The sequence below is a fragment of the Diceros bicornis genome, chromosome 13 (assembly GCF_020826845.1).
Source record: "Diceros bicornis minor isolate mBicDic1 chromosome 13, mDicBic1.mat.cur, whole genome shotgun sequence".
Taxonomy (NCBI): Eukaryota; Metazoa; Chordata; class Mammalia; order Perissodactyla; family Rhinocerotidae; genus Diceros; species Diceros bicornis.
Genome location: NC_080752.1, coordinates 43057729 through 43077090, shown reverse-complemented (window position 1 = coordinate 43077090; position 19362 = coordinate 43057729). Strand labels below are relative to the sequence as shown.

Sequence of the window (19362 nt, the reverse complement as noted above, 5' to 3'; positions counted from 1 at the left end):
CCGACCCTGGCCTGCCAAAACCAGCTTCTAGTCCCAGAAGCTCGGGCCTCGCCCCGAACGGATCCCTCCGCGGCGGACTGGAGCCTATGACTCACTTTCCCCACCCTACTTTCGGCCGGGCCTGCGACCGAGAGGGAAGGGACAGAACCATCTGCAACGAGGGGTGTCCACAGAAAGGTCTGGGCTTGGCCCCTTCCTTCCACCAAAAACACTGGTTCTTTGAACTCTAATAGGAATAATTCGTCTTTTAACAAACTTTGTGTGAGTTTTTACACTTCCTTAGGGGAGATTTTCCAACCTTGAATTTAGGAGTTGATTTAGTTTAATCTCCACCCCCACTTCACTTGGTTTGCCCCGCCGCTGTTTACTCTGATTGCGGAAGTAGCTCGGGTGGAGCTCCAGGGACGGTACACTTGAGTACGTCTTTTGCGTAGCAATTTAACTGGCATTCCACTCAGGCCAATGGAGTGCCCGGAAGCCCCAGGCGGGTGAGGCAGAGAGCCAATCAGGGTTGTTGGCGGGGTGTGGCTGCGTCCCAGGGCGGGGAGTCGCGTAATGGCGGACGCGGGCCGGTGGAGCGCGGCTGGGGGCGTAGTGCGTTGAGGGGGTCTGGCTGTGTGGCAGCCTGCGTGGCGGCCCGCGGTAACAGTCCCCGTGCCGAGAAGGGCGGGCGGCTGGCCCTTCTGTCGCTGAGGGTAACCGCGCGAGACCAGGTGAGCAACAAGTCCCCGCGAGTGGGCCCCACCGTGAGGCGCCGGGCCCGGCCGGGCCGCCCCTCCCGAGCGGCGCAGAGTCCCGGGGGAGTGGGTGCCGCGCCTCCTGCCGCGGCCAGGCAGAGGCCGAGCGAGCGGGCCGCGAGGGGTGGCGTCTTTTTCTACACTCCCTTCCCCAAGGAGGAGGTGTCCCGGAGATCCCCTGGGAGAGTTGTGGGGCCTGCGAGTCTGTGAGGCTGCGAAAGTGCCCCAACCTGACTTGGCTCTGCCACCAGCTCTCTGTGTGACCTTGGGCAAGTCACTTCCTTCTTTGGGCCTCAGTTTTCCCATTGGTAAAACGAAGGCTCTGCAGGCAGATGTACATGAGTTGGATGCCAGATGTTGTCTGAGATCTTGGGTAAAGTCTTCACCGGGCGGAGCCTCAGTTTCCATCTCTGGGCCATGAAAGAATTGAGGTGCTCTTTGAGACCCTGGTCTGCTAAGTTGCAGAGTAGTGGAGGGGACTGTCTGTGTGTGTGGGTACACGTACGTGTGTGTACAGGATGGTACTGCAGAGTAAGGAGGAGAGTTGCCTAAAGGGGCTCTGGATGGACCCCAGACTGTGGTGGGTGGAGTATGGTTGTCTTGGTCCTCCAGGATCCTAGAGCCTCGGAGATGGGGAAGTTTTATGCAGTTCTGCATAGAATTAGAGAAGAGGAAGGGTCTTCGGAACCTCTTGGGGCTGTGATTGAAATTTAGGCCCAAAAGAATTCAAGGAGGTTAGGAAGAGAAGGGAGAACATTTATGGTGCTCCTACTATGTGCCAGACCTTGTTTAGGCATATGTTCTTATTTAATTTTTACAGCTGTCTTTGAGACTTTATTTACACATGAGGAAACTAAGTTTCAGAGGAGTTAAGTAACTTGCCCAAGGTCACGCAGTATGGTGCAGAGTTTACCAACGATAGGGTATTTCCTTTGAGAGTCACTGGGCAAGGGGGAAGTCACTGCCCATTTAAAAGAAGTTTGCTTTGTCACAAAGCGGGAGAAGGGTCTGGTCCCAGACGCTTGAATTGACTTCTGGCGTGGAGATAGGCCAGGTTTTGATCTCTGCCTGGGTAATTATACGTGCATCCCCTTTGTTCAGTCTGTGAGTTGGAAAGGACCATTTCTGAATTGTAAAAGTCACATTGAAGTGTATCAGAACCTCAGAGAGCTCAGTTTGAATCCTGACTGGGTGGCCTGTGGAAGAAAGTTCACCAACTATTGGTGTATAAACTTGACTCTTGGTTCAGAGTGGTGCCAGCCCAGTAACTTTCTCCTCCCTAAGAAGGCCAGGCTTTCTTGGGATGGGAGAAATTTCCCATTTGTTAGTTCAGATTTCTTTGGATTCCTGGAGTGAAAGTTTCAATAGCTTGCCTCTGATTAAGCGAAGTGTTTCTTGTCTTTGTGCTCTCTGTTATCTGACTTCTAGATGCGTGAAGATTGTGGACCTGGAGTGGGAGGTAATTGGGTACTATAAATTGCAGCACTAATTTTTCCAAGTCTCAAAGCTTTTGATTAATCGAAATGGTAGGACCAGCAGTATGTATTGTTCTCATATGTCAATGGTAGGGAAGAAAATTGGAAGAGGAAGTTACTGAGAAAGAGGGCGTTTCTTAGCAGTGGAGCCAATATGTATTTCTTTGTTTGAAATTCTAAAACCAGAAAAGCAGCAACTGAAGGAGGAAGGAAGGAAAGAACTGTGAAACTCTTCTTCCCATTCAGATATCTTTAAGTGCTGTCCCTGTCTGCTCTGCTTTCACAGAAAAAGTTAATTATAATTTATTCAATGTTCAGAAATTGTATTCTAGAATGAAATAATTTTAAATTTTAAACCCTCTGAGATAAATATTTTAAAAATCAGAACATTTTACTGAGTACTTTATTGGTGGATGATTCTTTTTCTCAACATAATTACCAATTGCAGTCTGTTTTAACTGTGCATTAAATTAGTGGATTTCAACCAAAGAGGAATTGATCTAAATATTGGATGATGCAAATGTTACCATCACATTAAAAACACATAATGGTGTGTTTGGTTTTTGACATTTGTTAAGTCTTTTTAATGCTTTATTTTACAGGATTATATATGTGTGAATAGTTGTTAAGACATTGAATTTATTGCATGTGAAGATCTATCTTTTTTTTTTTTATAATTTTATTTATTTATTTTCCCCCCAAAGCCCCAGTAGATAGTTGTATGTCATAGTTGCACATCCTTCTAGTTGCTGTATGTGGGACGCGGCCTCAGCATGGCCAGAGAACCGGTATGTCGGTGCACGCCTGGGATCCGAACCTGGGCCGCCAGCATCAGAGCGCATGCACTTAACCGCTAAGCCGTGGGGCTGGCCCCAGAAGATCTATCTTCATTGTCAGTATTAGTTATATTTTCTGTATAAGATTTAGTCTTAACTAGTGTACCAGTCCACATTACCTTGGGGCCACAAAAAAAGTTCTTGGGGCCAGATGTGTTTCTGAATTTAGAATTTTTTGGATTTTAGAAAAGGAATATGGTACATGTACTGTGTGTTATGTAACATCCCAGAAAATTCTGGGGCAGCACCTTGTAATCAAACACATTACTATTTCTGTAGTAAAATGTCAGAATTTTCACACCAACTGGGATAAATAAATACTATAAATAGCCTCATGTCATTTCACGTCAGAATTTGCCGCCAAATGAATAATGAAAAGCTTGTTTTTTACAGCCTTTTGGATTTTGGAATTGAAGTTAAGGGATTGTGGACCTCTATGGATAAAACTTAGGTGATGACAAGAACAATTACAAGGAACAATAGTGTAAACCAAGCTAATTTCAAAACCATGGGTCCTAAAAACAATATTACATAGAAGACACTTTTTTGTTGTTTCTTTCACATAACAGTCTTATTCTAATTAATATATGCCAGTGTGCATTTTTCCTTATGTACCTAAATTTATCTTTTTCCTTTATTTTGGTGAGGAAGATTAGCCCTGAGCTAACATCTGTTGCCAATCCTCCTCTTTTCTGCTAAGGAAGATTGACCCTGGGCTAACATCCTTGCCCATCTTCCTCTGCTTTATATGTGGGATGCCTGCCACAGCATGGCTTGATAAGCGATGTGTAGGTCCATGCCTGGGATCTGAACCCATGAACCCTGGGCCACTGAAGCAGAGTGCCTGAACTTAACCACTACGCCACCGGGCCGGCCCCTAAATTTAGTTTTTAATACCTTCATTGGTTCCTGTTTTAGATGTTTGAATGATACCCTGCCCCTCTTTCTAAAAAGTAATTTATAGGGTCTTGTGCTCATCTGTTTTTGTATAGCAATTAAGAGAATTATACCTTTCTCCATATAATTCATAGAAAGACTAATCAGGTGAGGATCTGTAGATTCATGTTTGCAGAATCTAAAGCTGATGTTCCCTTCAGGATGGTCTTTAGTATGAGGTCATCACTGTTGGGTGGCATTTAAATAAAAAAATATTTATTTTTAATTTATGAGGGCTCCACTCTTTGCACATCTTGGTAAGGAGTATACTGAAATATATTTAATTTAGAGTATTTTTATTTTTACTTTTTTTTTTTGGTGAGGAAGATTGTCCCTGAGCTAACATCTATGCCAATCTTCCTCTATTTTGTATGTGAGCTGCTGCCACAGCATGGCTTGATGAGCGATATGTAGGTCCGCACCCAGGATCTGAACCCATGAACCCCAGGTCACTGGAGTGAAGTGCATGAACTTAACCACTACGCCACTGGGCCAGCACTGAGTATTTTTACTTTAAGCATATGCTGTATAAGAAACTTGAGTTTACCACCCTTATGAGTTTGGGTGATTTTTTTTAATGGCCAAGGACCTCTAGAAGCAAATTTACAAAAACTCAGTCTACTCTACTTTTCTTGGACACTTCAACTATAAAGTGAAGTGGACTGGTGGTGTTGGAGGTTAAAGAATTATTTCTTCTCTTTAGAAGAAGCCTCATGACAGCATGAATTTGAGAGATTCTGGCCTTCAGGACAGCACGTAGTCACCTGATTTGAGGGCCTCAGTTCATCTTCTTACTTGGGGGTGTCTCCATAGTTCCTAAGAATGGTACTTTCACTGTCTGGGAGATAGAAGGGGTGTGGAACTGTGTATCAGGAGTCACAGATGGAGTCGGTGTATGATTGGACTAGGGAATAGGAACAGTTCTTATTTAGACTACCCCAGTTTCTTCTATTTCATAAGCACTAATAATATTGCAAAAGGATTACAAATTAGTGGACTAACATCTTATTCCAGGTTTCCCTGTTGTGAGTGAGGATAAGCTCTTCAAGACAGGAACTGTGTCTTACACTTCTTTTGTATTCTGTAATGCCTTAAGACCAGGGCATCAGATTTGTCTTAGATCAGAATTTATCCATAAAAAAATATTCATGTCTAGCCTGGGAGCTCTGATGTCAATACACAACCAGGGTTGAGAACCATTGAGATAAGTACATTGGTAGGTGTTCAAAATATATGTTGATTAATTTGCTATTGGTCCTGGTGTGAATTGGGAAGGATGGAAGAGGACCCAGATTTTTTCATCAAGTAAAACAGCTTTCCAAGATACCAATACATCTAACAGTTGGCAGATCTGGACCTATAGTCAGTTCATTGCTAGTTACTCTGCCAGCATCACCACCCTGATTTTGTGACCTAGGCAGGATTAGATACAGTCTGTGTCAATAGGCAACTGAAAGTTTTGTTTACTTCTTGGGTGGTGGCTTTACTGACTAAGTTTGATTAGGGTGACAGTTGCTAAATTGGGAGTAGGTAGAAATGCAAGAATTGTTGGGGATTTGGGTGAGGGAGGTGGGCTGCTGGGCACCAGTGATGCCAAGTAAAGAAATGGAAAGTAGTAATTTGTGTGGGTCTCCAACACATAGCACAAAGCATGAAACATAATTGGTGTTCCATAGCTTTTTGTTGACTGAAGAAATGAATGGCTCTTTGGAAAGAGGTGTATAAGCTGTGAAATGAGACGCTTCCTACTCATCCTTCAGAACTGAGCTAAGATGGTATCTATTCCGTGAAGCCTTCTCAGGAAAAATTGAGTGACTCCCTTGTGTATTTTGTCCTTAGTTAAAGCATTTATCAGATTGTCAAATCTGATATCAGAGAAATTACAAAACTCTTTCCCCTACCTGACCATGAGCTCCTTAAGGGCAGGACTGTATTGTTCATCTTTGTTTGACTGGTGCTCAACACACAATAACAACTTAATAGATTCTAATAGTGCTTAAATTATGGCGTCGGTCTTATACTTCGTTCTCGTAGACTTCTCTTTTTTTTTTCCTAATTCATGGTCTTTCCTTTTCAGTTCATATCAGCAAACATTTATTGAGTGTCTTCTGAGAGGTAGGTCTTTCTTGGGCCTTGGGTAAGGTTTCTCAGCTTTGGCACTATTGACGTTTTGGACCGGATAATTCTGTAATTGTGGAGGGCTGCCCTGTGCGTTGTAGGATGTTTAGCAGCATCCCTGGTCTTTACCCACTACCCAGTAGCACCTTCCTTTCACTGGCTGTGACAACCAAAAATGTCTCCAGATATTGTCAAATGTCCCCTGGGGGGCAAAATTGTCCCTTGTTGAGAACTATATCAAGGGTAGGGGTGGTGGAGTCATAGAGGGAAGTGAGTATAGATGTCCTCAGGTGTGCACTCTCCTTTTATTCCTTCTTTCTGGTTGTACAGTCTTTCTCTGACTTGTGGATAAGAAAGAAAAATGAGAGAAATCAAGAGGTGACATCCTTAAAATAGCCCTATTGTTTTTAATCTGTTTGTTTTATTTGGTTTAATATATTAAGCAGGGGCCGGCCTGGTGGTGCAAGCAGTTAAGTGCACGCGCTCTGCTGCGGCGGCCCGGGATTCGCAGGTTCACATCCCGGTCGCGCACCAGCGCACTGCTTGGTAAGCCATGCTGTGGCGGCGTCCTATATATATAAAGTGGAGGAAGATGGGCACGGATGTTAGCCCAGGGCCAGTCTTCCTCAGCAAAAAAAAAAAAAAAGGGGGGGGGAGGATTGGCAGATGTTAGCACAGGGCTCGTCTTCCTCACACACACACACACACACACACACACACACACACACACACAAAATATAGACTATATTAAGCAGTACAGATAGCTGAATTATTTATGCAGATCTATGTAAATTCAGTTTCTACCACTGATTAGATGGAGTAAAGAACTACTAGAGTATTACTACTGTCCATAAGAGACTGTTTTCTCAGAAAAGCTCATAGCTGAAGAGTTTAACACCTAAAGAATAACCAGCAATGTTTTATAGAGAACTTGCCAGGACTTGTCAGGATTCTTCCTTGCTAATCTTTGAGATTCATGTCTAAGATGTATTATATATTTTGATGTCCCTGTGTAGATAGTTTATAACTCTAAAAATCATGTTTAGCTAATGGGCATGTTTTTCTAAGCTCAGTATTTTTTGTGATAGGTAGATGGGTCAAGGCAGTGGTTCTTGGTCCCTTTGGGCATTCATAAAGTGATGACAAGTTATCAGTAACATTTGAGGACTTCATTCTCCTCTGGCCAGCCCTCCACAATATAACATTATAATCATTCATGTCTTAGTCACCATTAAGTGAAGTTGAATGAGTGTTGTTTTTTCCTGTTCTATTTGAAGTTATGAATGGTACTCTAGAGAATTCAAATGTATAGTTATGAATGGTATCTCAGAATAGTTACCATTTATGCAAATGAAACACACTTCTTAACTTAGAAACCAAACAGAATTGAATTAGAAAAGAGAAGAATAGAAACAAGAATTGTTGAATGCTTGCAGAAGAAATAATGTTCACATATAGAAGTATCTCAGAAAAACTTGCTCTTCATCATGATTTCTAAACACTAACAAAGAAAAACAGTTTGAGATTGATGGGAGAGGCTATTAAATTTTGCCCGTGATATTACTTTACAAGCTGTTTTTCTTTTCTGGTAAAATATGGAAGTCTGAGAGGTACTCTCTTAGTTGTAAGATTAATTCCAGTTGAACAGAATTAAATTTTTTATTTTTAGAATATAGAAGCCGTTTTGGGAAGAAGCAGTGGTTCAGCTCAGTTCCAATTTGAGTGAATATGTGTATCTCTGCACACATACATACTTACATATATATTATGTGGCTTATGGTGACATTTAAACTTTGTAATTGACATAGAGTAACAAGAGCAATTCTTTTACTTTTAAGTATTTAGAATTGAGACCTTTTTCTCCCCTGATTATGCTATTGTTCTAGCAAGTACTCAGTCTAAAAAGCTTTCTCTCAAATCATATCTTGAGAAATAGTGTTTAACTGTGTAGAAGGAGGTCTTAGGTCATGCCGATCGATGTTCTCTTCCATTCACAGTTGAGATCCATAAGTAAATTTCCCTTTGTAGAATACTGTTAGTCTTTTTTTGTGTGTGTGTGTGAGGAAGATCAGCCCTGAGCTAACATCCATGCTAATCCTCCTCTTTTTGCTGAGGAAGACCGGCTCTGAGCTAACATCTATTGCCAATCCTCCTCCTTTTTTTTTTCCCCCCAAAGCCCCAGTAGATGGTTGTATGTCATAGCTGCACATCCTTCTAGTTGCTGTATGTGGGACGCGGCCTCAGCATGGCCGGAGAAGCGGTACGTCGGTGCGCGCCCAGGATCTGAACCCGGGCCGCCAGCAGCGGAGTGCGCGCACTTAACCGATAAGCCACGGGGCCGGCCCAGGAATAGTATTCTTTAAAGACTAACAGGGGCCGGCCCCGTGGCTTAGCGGTTAAGTGAATACTATTCTTTAAAGACTAACAGGGGCTGGCCTCGTGGCTTAGCGGTTAAGTGCACCCGCTCCGCTGCTGGCGGCCCGGGTTCGGATCCTGGGTGCGCACCGACGCACCGCTTCTCCGGCCATGCTGAGGCCGCGTCCCACATACAGCAACTAGAAGGATGTGCAGCTATGACATACAACCATCTACTGGGGCTTTGGGGGGAAAATAAATAAATAAATAAAATCTTTAAAAAAAAAATAAAGAATAGTATTCCTGATACCAAAGACATCTGTGGAATTATGGGAAGTATAAGACCAACTTAGCCCCCTTTTTTACTTTTAAAGCTCCTTCAGCATTCGTTGGGTGATACTTTGCACAGTGCTGCCACTTTGACATATACCATTACAGTCAGTCCCCAGCACTTGAGATTAATTATGTTAGTAGCTACATTTTATAAATAAAAAGGCTTAGAGAGGTTAAGTAACTTCCTCAAAGTCACTCAACTAAAAAATAGCAGATTTGAGATTGAACCTTGTCTTTTTTAATGAGATTTTTTTAAAGGTAAAGTGTTCACATTTAGTGAAATGCGTAGAAATGCAAGTATGTAATTAGATGAGTTTTGACAAATGTAAACACATGTGTAGCCAACACCCCAATCAAGAGATGGAACATTTCTATAACCTTCCAAAGTTCCCTCACACTCCCTTCCAGTCCGTCCCCACTGTTTTACAGGCAACCACTGTTCTGATTTTTATCCTCACTTATTAATTTTGCGTGTTCTTGACTCATACAGTATGCTCTTTTGTGTCTGAATTCTTCTGTTTAGCAAAAAGTTTTTGAGATTCAGCCATGTTGATGTGTATATCAGTAGAAACCTGAGTCTTTTCTAGACTTCTTTCCAACAAGCTGCAGCTCCTAATTTGTTTATTCTTACATCATATCCATATTTTTTGCTTTGATATTTGCATGTAATTTACTTCCCTATTCTAATATCCTAGATTTATTTGTTTTTAAAATCTCTAAAATTATAAAAATAATACATGCTTATTGCAGCAGATTATACAATCAGAAGTGAATAAATAGTGAAAGTTCCTCAGATTTATTTTTATTTTTGCTGTTTTCCAGTTATGAAAATAATGAGTATTCTTTGTAAAAAAAAAAAAAATTTCCAAATTCAAAAAATATAAAGCAGAGCATAAGAATCACCCATAATCCCACCAGTTAACATTTTGCTATAATATTTTCCTCTTTCTCTACACACTGTTTACCATAGCTAAGACCATAGTTTAGGGATTTTTAGTCTTCCCTTCTTATATTAAATTTGTCACATCCTCATTAATCAGTTCTTATTCTTTCAGTGCTTATGCTTGTGGCCACCCCAGATCTGAGTATCTCACTGGCAGTGATCTTGGCTGGGTTGGCCTCATCAGGCAACATTTTTGAATACTTACTGTACATTCCTTCATCGCTCGCTTCGTTCTTGCGTACCCAACACCCAACATTTCTTGCAGAGTAGGAGGCAGTATAATTCTGTGGTTATGAATGTAGATTCTGGAGTCAGTCCATCTGGGTTCAAATGTAGGCTTCTCACGTACTAGCTCTGTATGTAGCCTTGGCCAATGGCACTCTTAACCTTGGTTTTCTCATCTGTAAAATGGGGACCTAATTTTACTGTAAAATATAGAGCATATCTTAAAGGGTGTTGGAAGGATTAAATGACATCATTACTTAGTCCAAAGCTCAATAAATATTAACAATTGTTGTTACAAGTTAAGAAATGGCGTATTTGGTCAGATATATCTTCTATCTAGCGCAGAATTCTACTGCTTGTGGGAAAGGGATGAAAATGTCAACTTCAAAATTTAGGGCTGTGTTGCCCAAGATTCATAATTTCTCTTAGGAGTTTCTTATGGAAATGTTACCTGTGAATTTATCTGGACTAGCTTTGAATTATTTTTTCTTACATTCTGTACTCTCTATCTGAGTAATGAATTTTATTACTTTATATACTGGATTGGGTAGTAAACTGTTACTTTTTATTCGTTCTAATAAAAGCAGTGGCTCCTAGGTAGTAAGTGTAGACTGTGTGCCAGGCAGTGTGCATATCTCCATCCTTTCAGCAGTCCTTCAAATTAGTTTTTTTTTTTTTTTTGCTGAGAGAGACTGTCACCCTGAGCTAACACCTGCTGCCAATCTTCCTCTTTTTGTTTCAGGAAGATTTGCCTTGAGCTAACATTTGTGCCCACCTTCCTCCATTTTGTGTGTGGGTCGCCACCACAGCATGCCTTGATGAGTGGTGTATGTCCACGCCTGGGATCCCAACCTGTGAACCCCGGGCCACTGAAATGGAGCACGCTGAACTTAACCACTACGCCACTAGACCGGCCCCAAATTACTTGTTATTTACAGATGAGAAAAGTGAGGCTCAGAGAAATTAAGTGACGTGCCCAGGGTCGCACAACTGAGCCTCCTGGGACTAGAATTCAAAACCAAGTTCCCTCCTTTCCTCCCTTTCTTCTTTTTTGATGTAGAACTCCTGTCTTTCTGATTCTAAAACCTGGACTTAAATTTTTTTTTGATATACTTGATTGTTTCTTTAGACTTCTAAGTTTTATAACTTCTAAGATTTGGTGCAGAATCTCTGCCATTTCACACCCTCTTTGTTTCATATTAAAATGTCCTTTATATATCTATATCTATATTTAAAAAAAATCTGTATGCTTACAGAAGCTCCTCGGTCCTCTGGTCTTTTTGGATACCTTTCTCGGCCTTCTCTATTTATTTTACCGTTTTTGTGCTGTGCTGACCACAACTGTACATTCTATTCTAGGTACAGATGCACTTTGGTTTGTACAAGGGCAGGATAATGTGTTCTCTGTTTCCAAAGCTTTCGTAGTAACAGCTAGCATTTTGTTGCCTTTTTGTAGCGGTATTCAGGATGAGTCCAGGGACTCTGAAACCCTTTTCTTGTATTGTAACAGGTAGCTTTAGAGCTCATCATCTGATAATTATAGTTGGACTGTTTTTCCATTACTGCATTACCTTATTTTTGTCTGCATGGAAGCTATTTTCCACATTTCTCAACATACAACTTTGTGTCATGATACTTCTAGCTACTGCTGTAGAGTCATCTGCCAACTGGGAAGATTTCACTTGATAGTTTTTTATAGATAATTTCTAAAAATGTTACTTCTGATAGGTTTCAGCTCAATCCCTGGGGGACCCCTTTGTTTATATGTACCTCTTTATCTAGAAAAGAGACTATATCAGAACTCTCTTATTTCTGTTTCTAAATGAATTCTCTAAGGAAAAAAATTATTCTTCTTAAATCATATTTATTTGCTGTTTTCAGTAGCCTTTGGAAGAGTTTTTTTTTTTTTTTAATTCTGTCTATTTAATTCTCATATCATGTATCTTCTCACTTCAGGTGTGCATATCTGTTGCCTGAAGCCTTCCAAACAGTAGGTTCTCTGTAAGGCTTTATTATATTAAATGTTCAACAATAGGATAATGCCCAGTTTGGGGTTATTAGTTTAACATTTAACAGATTTATTGAGTACCTACTATGTGCGAAGTACAAGAAATACAACTCAGTGACTATGAGGGGCAAGGTCCCTGCTCTCATGAGTTTAAGGAAACTTGGATAGACAATAAATAAACACATAAGTAAAATAGTGAAAGATTGTGATGTGTTAGGAAGAGAATAAAATAGGGTGCTGTAATAGAGAGTAATGGAGGAATTTAGATAAGGATAGTCAGGAAAGGCTTCTCTGAGAAGGTAACACACTGAAACTGAGGAATGAAAATGAACCAGCCAAAGAGATGAGGAAAGAGTTCCAAGGTAGAAGGAACAGTAAGGGCAAAGGGATTTCAAAATTTTGCAGGACTGATAAGGAGTTTTATTTATTTATTTATTTATTTTTGTGAGGAAGATCAGCCCTGAGCTAACATCTGCCAATCCTCCTCTTTTTGCTGAGGAAGACTGGCCCTGGGCTAATGTTCGTACGCATCTTCCTCTACTTTATGTGGGATGCTGCCACAGCGTGGCTTGACAAGCCGTGCTTCGGTGTGTGCCCGCCCGGGATCCGAACCCCGGGTCACTGCAGCGGAGCTGGCGCACTTAACCACTACGCCTCCGGGCCGGCGCCAGGAGTTTTATTTTTAAGTAAAATGGGAAAGTCTTGAAGAGGTGTTTTTTTTTTCCACCTTAATTGAAGGGCTTGAAGAGTTTTTAAAAAAACTTTTAGTGCAAAATTTCAAGCATATATAAAAGTAAAGAAAGCAATATAATGAACTCCTATGTATCTGTCTCCTAACTTTAACAATTATTAACTCATGGCCAATCTTTCTTCTTCTAATACCCATTCTCTTCCCCTAATGTTATTTTTTTAACAGTTAATATAACTTTTACATATTTTTAAATTTTTTCCAGCTTTATTGATATAATTGACAAGTAAAAATCTTAGGTATTTAAGGTGTACAACATGATAATTTGATATATGTATACGTTGTGAAATGATTACCATAGTCAAGCCAATTAACACATGCATCACTTCACATAGTTAACATTAATAATGTAACTTTTATTTAAAATTATTATCTGGCCTATGGAACTCTGGCCCTTGAAATACTTGAATTAAGTGCTTTTATTTTATTTTATTTCTACAACAGCTTTAATGAGATGTTGACATACAATAAACCACATACAATAAACCACATGTTTAAAATGTAAAATTTGATAAATTTTGACGTATGTATGTACAAATGAGACGACTGCCATAGTCAAGATAATGAACATATCCATCACTCCTAAATGTTTCCTTCTGCCCCTTTGTGATCACTCCCTCCTGCCACACTGCTCCCCCTGCCCCCAGTCCATAGGCAACCACTGATCTGCTTTCTTTTTTTTTCTTTTTCTTTTTTTTTTTTTTTTGTGAGGAAGATCAGCCCTGAGCTAACATCTGTGCTAATCCTCCTCTTGTTTTGCTGAGGAAGACCAGCTCTGAGCTAACATCTATTGTCAATCCTCCTCCTTTTTTTTTCCCCCAAAGCCCCACTAGATAGTTGTATGTCATAGTTGCATATCCTTCTAGTTGCTGTATGTGGGACGCGGCCTCAGCATGGCCGGAGAAGCGGTGCGTCGGTGCATGCCTGGGATCCGAACCTGGGCCGCCAGTAGCGGAGCACGCGCACTTAACCGCTAAGCCACGGGGCCGGCCCTACCACTGCTCTGCTTTCTAACACTATAAATTGGTTTATATCTTCTAGGATTTTGTATGAAGGGAATCATGTGCTTATTGAGTATGTGCTTATTGAGAGGGGTGTCTGGCATCTTTCATTCAGGATAATTATTTTGAGACTCATCCATGTTGTTGCAAGTATCAGTAGTTGCCAAGTAATAATCCATTATATGAATATACTAATTTGTTTACCCATTCACCTGTTGATGGACATTTGAGTTATTTGCAGTTTGGGCTATTACAGATGAAGCTACTATGAACATTTGTGAACAAGTCTTTGTATGGACTTTTCTTTTTGACTTTTAAAATTGAGATATATGGGGCCGGCCTGGTGGCTTAGCGGTTAAGTGCGTGCGCTCCATTACTGGCGGCCCGGGTTCGGAACCCTGGGCGCGCACGGACGCACTGCTTCTCCGGCCATGCTGAGGCCGCGTCCCACATACAGCAACTAGAAGGATGTGCAACTATGACATACAACTATCTACTGGGGCTTTGGGGCGAAAAAAAAAAAAGGAGGCGGATTGGCGATAGATGTTAGCTCTGAGCCAGTCTTCCTCAGCTAAAAGAGGAGGATTAGCATGGATGTTAGCTCAGGGCTGATCTTCCTCACAAAAAAAATAAAGAAATAAATAAAAATAATAATAAAAAAAAATAAAATTGAGATATAATTTACATGGCAAATAATTCACCCATTTAAAGTGTGCAGTTCAGGGGCCGGCCCTGTGGCTTAGTGGTTAAGTGCGCGCGCTCCGCTGCTGGCGGCCCGGGTTCGGATCCCGGGTGCGCACCGACGCACTGCTTGCCTGGCCATGCTGAGGCCGCGTCCCACATACAGCAACTAGAAGGACGTGCAACTATGACGTACAACTGTCTACTGGGGCTTTGGGGGGAACAAATAAATAAAAAAAATTATAAAAACAAAATGTGCAGTTCACTGATTTTTAGTGTATTCACAAGGTTGTGCAACCATCACTACTGTTTAATTCCAGAACATTTTCTTTTCTTTTTTTTTTGGTGAGAAAGGTTGGCCCTGAACTAACATCTGTTGCCAATTTTCCTCTTTTTGCTTGGGGAAGATTGTCCCTGAGCTGACATCTGTGCCAGTCTTCCTCTATTTTTTGTATATGGGATGCCACCACAACATGGCTTGATGTACAGTGTATAGGTCCACACCTGGGATCCGAACCTGTGAACCCCAAGCTGTTGAAGCGGAGTGCATTAACTTAACCACTATGCCAACGGGCTGGCCCCTCCAGAACATTTTCTTTCTTTCTTTTTTTTTTTTTTTGTGAGGAAGATCAGCCCTGATCTAACATCTGTGACAATCCTCCTCTTTTTGCTGCGGAAGACTGGCCCTGAGCTAACATCTGTGCCTATCTTCCTTCACTTTATGTGGGACGCCGCCACAGCATGGCCTGACAAGCTGTGCATTGGTGTGCGCCTGGGATCTGAACCCGGGCCACCAGCAGCGGAGCGCGCGCACTTAACCGCAACACCACGGGGCCAGCCCCGACATTTTCATCACCCAAAAAAAGAAATCCCATACCTATTAGCAGTCACTCCCCATTCTCCTCTTCCCCCAGCCCTAGGCAACCATTAGTCTACTTTCTGTCTCTACGGATTTACCTATTTTGGACACTTCATATAAATTCAGTTAGGGCCGGCCTGGTGGTGTAGAAAAAAATAAACTGTACTTGATCAAAATTAAAAACTTTTGTGCTTTAAAGGGCATGGTCAAAAAAGTGAAAAGACAAGCCACAGAAATATTTGCATATCATATCTGATAAGGGACTTTTATCCAGAATATATAAAGAACTATTACAACTCAATAATAAAAGGACAAATAACCCAATTTAAGAATGAGTAGTAAAAAAAAACAAAAAAAAAAGGATTGGCAGACGTTAGCACAGGGCTGATCTTCCTCACCAAAAAAAAAAAAAAAAAGAGTAGTGGCCAGCTCATGGTTGTTTTTGTGTGTCTTATCTAAGAAACTATTACCTAAGATTGCAAAGATTTACACCTATGTTTTCTTCTAAGAGTTTTATACTTTTACATCTTATATTTAGGCCTTTGATCCATTTTGAGTTAAATTTTGTGTATGGTGTTAGGTAGGGGTCCAACTTTATTCTTTGCATGTGGGTATCCAGTTGTCCCACACTATTTGTTGAAAAGACAGTTCGTTCCCCACTGAATTTTCCTGCATCCTTGTCAAAGATAAAGTGGTCATAAATGTATGCATTTATGTCTGGATTCTCAATTCTATTCCATTGATCTAAATATCTGTTCTTCAGATCCCGGGCGCGCACCGACGCACCACTTCTCCGGCCATGCTGAGGCCGCGTCCCACATACAGCACCTAGAAGGATGTGCAGCTATGACATACAACTATCTACTGGGGCTTTGGGGGAAATAAATAAATAAAATTATTAAAAAAAAAAAATCTGTTCTTATGCTAGTACCACACAGTCTTGATTAATGTAGTTCTGTGGTAAGCTTTGAAATCAAAAAGTGAGTCCTTCAACTTTGTTCTTCTTTTTCTTTTTTTTATAATTTTATTTATTTATTTTTTCCCCCAAAGCCCCAGTAGATAGTTGTATGTCATAGTTGCACATCCTTCTAGTTGCTGTATGTGGGACGCGGCCTCAGCATGGCCGGAGAAGCGGTGCGTCGGTGCGCGCCCGGGATCCGAACCCAGGCCGCCAGCAGAGGAGTGCACGCACTTAACTGCTAAGCCATGGGGCTGGCCCTGTTCTTCTTTTTCAATGTTGTTTTGACTATGCTGAGTCCCTTGCACTTCCGTATGAGTTTAGGCTCAGTTTGTTAATTTTGGCAAAAACGCCAGCTGGAATTTTGATAGGGATTTTATTGAATCTGTAGATTAATTTGGGAAATATTGCCATTTTAACAATATTAAGTCTTCCATTAGTATGGGGTATCTTTTCACTTATTTAGGTCTTTAATTTTTTTCTATGTTTTGTAGTCTTTAGTGTATAAGTCTTGCACTTTTGTGAAATCTGTTCCTAAGTATTTATTCTTTTTGATGCTATTGTAAATGAAATTGTTTTCTTAATTTCATTTTTGGATTGTTCATTGCTGGGGTATAGAAATACAATTGATTTTTGTTTATTTATTTATTTTTTTAAACTTTTTTTTTTTAATAATTTTATTTGTTTATTTTTTCCCTCAAAGCCCCAGTAGATAGTTGTATGCCATAGCTGCACATCCTTCCAGTCACTGTACGTGGTACGCGGCCTAAGCATGGCCGGAGAAGTGGCGCGTCGGTGCGCGCCCAGGATCTGAACCCGAGCAGCCAGCAGCAGAGCATGCGCACTTAACTGCTAAGCCACAGGGCCGGCCCATGGTTTTTGTTTATTGATCTTATATCCTGCTACCTTGGTTTTAACAGTATTTTTGTGGATTCCTTAACATTTTCTGTATATAAGATCATGTCATCTGCAAATAGACTTTTACTTCTTCCTTTTCAATCTCATGCCTTTTATTTCTTTTTCTTGCCTGATTACCCTGGCTAGAACCTCCAGTACAGTGTTGAACAGAGGTGATAAGCATGGACATTGTAGTCTTGTTCCTGATCTTAGTGGGAAAGTCTTTGGTTTTGATATCACAGTAATACTGCCCTCATAGAGTAAGTTCAGATGTGTTTGCTCATATTGTTTTTGAAACAGATCCTAGACTTCATTTCATTTGTAAATATTTCAGCATATATCTCTAAAATACAAGTATTCCCCCACTGGAACATTATTAACATTGTTACGCCCCAATATCTTTAAATATCCAGTCACTTAACGAGTTTTAAGCCAGGGACGGGTATATGATACGATTTCCATTTTTACAAGATTAATTGCTGCAAAGAAAATGGATTATCTGGGGGCAGGAATTGATTGAGGTAACAGAAGGCTATTGTAGAAGTCCAGGTAATGATGGAGACTTGAACTAGGTTGGTGGAAAAAGAAATGCAATGAAGTAGATGTATTTAGTATATATTTTAGAGGGAGAGCTGATAGGACTTGATGATGGGTTAGATATGTGGGTCAAGGAGGAAGAGAAGGATTGAGCATGTCTTCATTCTGGAAACTCTTCTCTTAGCTTTTATGACAAAGCATTGTTCTGGTTCTCCTTCTGCCTTCCTTGATGCTTTCTTCTTTGTCAGTCTCCAAGTTGTCCACTGACCTTGCCTCTCTGTTTATGCTTTTATATTGGGAGGTCATCTACTCTCTCACGTCTTGAACTACAGCCTCCATGTAGTAACTCCCAATCTGTATTTCTGCCTCTGAACTCTAATCCCAGAATTCCTGTTGAATCACTCCACCTGGATATCCTTTCTGTACCTCCAGCTTTTCATGGATTGTTTCTTTTTGGGAATCAGTGGTCAGGTTGGTACGGCTTGTCTCTTCCTTGCTTGGGAGACATGTTTACAGGTTTTAAGGATGGATTTTATACAGGTTTTTTTTTTTTTTTTTTTTAAGATTTTATTTATTTATTTATTTTCCCCACAAAGCCCCAGTAGATAGTTGTATGTCATAGTTGCACAGCCTTCTAGTTGCTGTATGTGGGACGCGGCCCCAGCATGGCCGGAGAAGCAGTGCGTCTGTGCGTGCCCGGGATCCGAACCCGGGCCGCCAGCAGCGGAGCGCGCGCACTTAACCGCTAAGCCACGGGGCCGGCCCGATATACAGGTTTTAATGATGGAAGCTTTGCTTTTCTAAGAAAGATGCTTAGCATACCTGGGCAGCATTTTCCTTCAGGACCTTGACTTCCTCATAGGTTAAAACGAGAAGGCTAAGCTTATCTTCTGCCCACCCCCCTCCCCCAAATCCCCTGACTTACTGCCTTTTATCTTGACTCACATATTTCTATTTATTCATTTACTCAGTCATTTATTCAGCACATTTCAGGGCTGGTATAGGTCTGCCAACATAACAAACATTGGCTCTACTGTTTTCCCAATTCACCCAAATGTAAGGCCTCAGTGACTGTTGACTTTCCTGAACTTCCTATTTCTTTTCATGCCAAGACACTCTCAGGTCCTTCCCACTACTCCATTTCAGGTCCTTTGTTACCTTTTGCCTTGCCTATTGTCCATACTTCCAGTCCCCTCCCCATCTCTATTCTGTTCTGCTACTCTGCTTGAGTGAGATGTATAGCTTCTTCCTAAAAATACTATAATCTATAACTGTAGTTGTGTGACTCTCATCACTTATTGGCTAAAGTACAAACTCAGCCTGATATTTAAGATTCTGTGATCTGACCCTACTTGTCTTTGCAGCCTTGCTTCCCACTACTTTTGCAATAATGTGCTCCAGAAATGTCTCATTATTTTTTGCTTATGTGTCTCTGCTCATACTGTCTGTCTCCCTCAGATATAATACTCCTTGTCTCTGCACGTGCAAATCCTGCCTATATTTAATGTCCGGTTATATGACACTCCTGTATGATGCGTTCTGTGATTTTCTTAACCAGAAGTAAACCATAACTTTATCACTTTTTACTTTGTTTTATATTTATGTACTTTCTCATCTCTTCTATATGACTAAACTCCTTAAACAGAAACTATATCTTGTACCTCTATACATCTACAATGCTAGGGTCTTGGCACTTAGTTACTTAATAAATATTT

The 19362-nt window shown here is 41.0% G+C and overlaps 1 protein-coding gene across 2 annotated transcripts in view; it reads left to right on the top strand.

Annotated features, from left to right (window-relative positions):
• Positions 1-545: 545 nt before the first annotated feature.
• Positions 546-19362, top strand: part of WASF2 (WASP family member 2) — a 57892-nt gene continuing 39075 nt past the window's right edge. For both annotated transcript variants that reach the window (XM_058553365.1, XM_058553366.1), the window contains exon 1: positions 546-713. The gene's annotated coding sequence lies outside the window, so the exon portion shown is untranslated. The remainder of the gene's footprint in view (positions 714-19362) is intronic.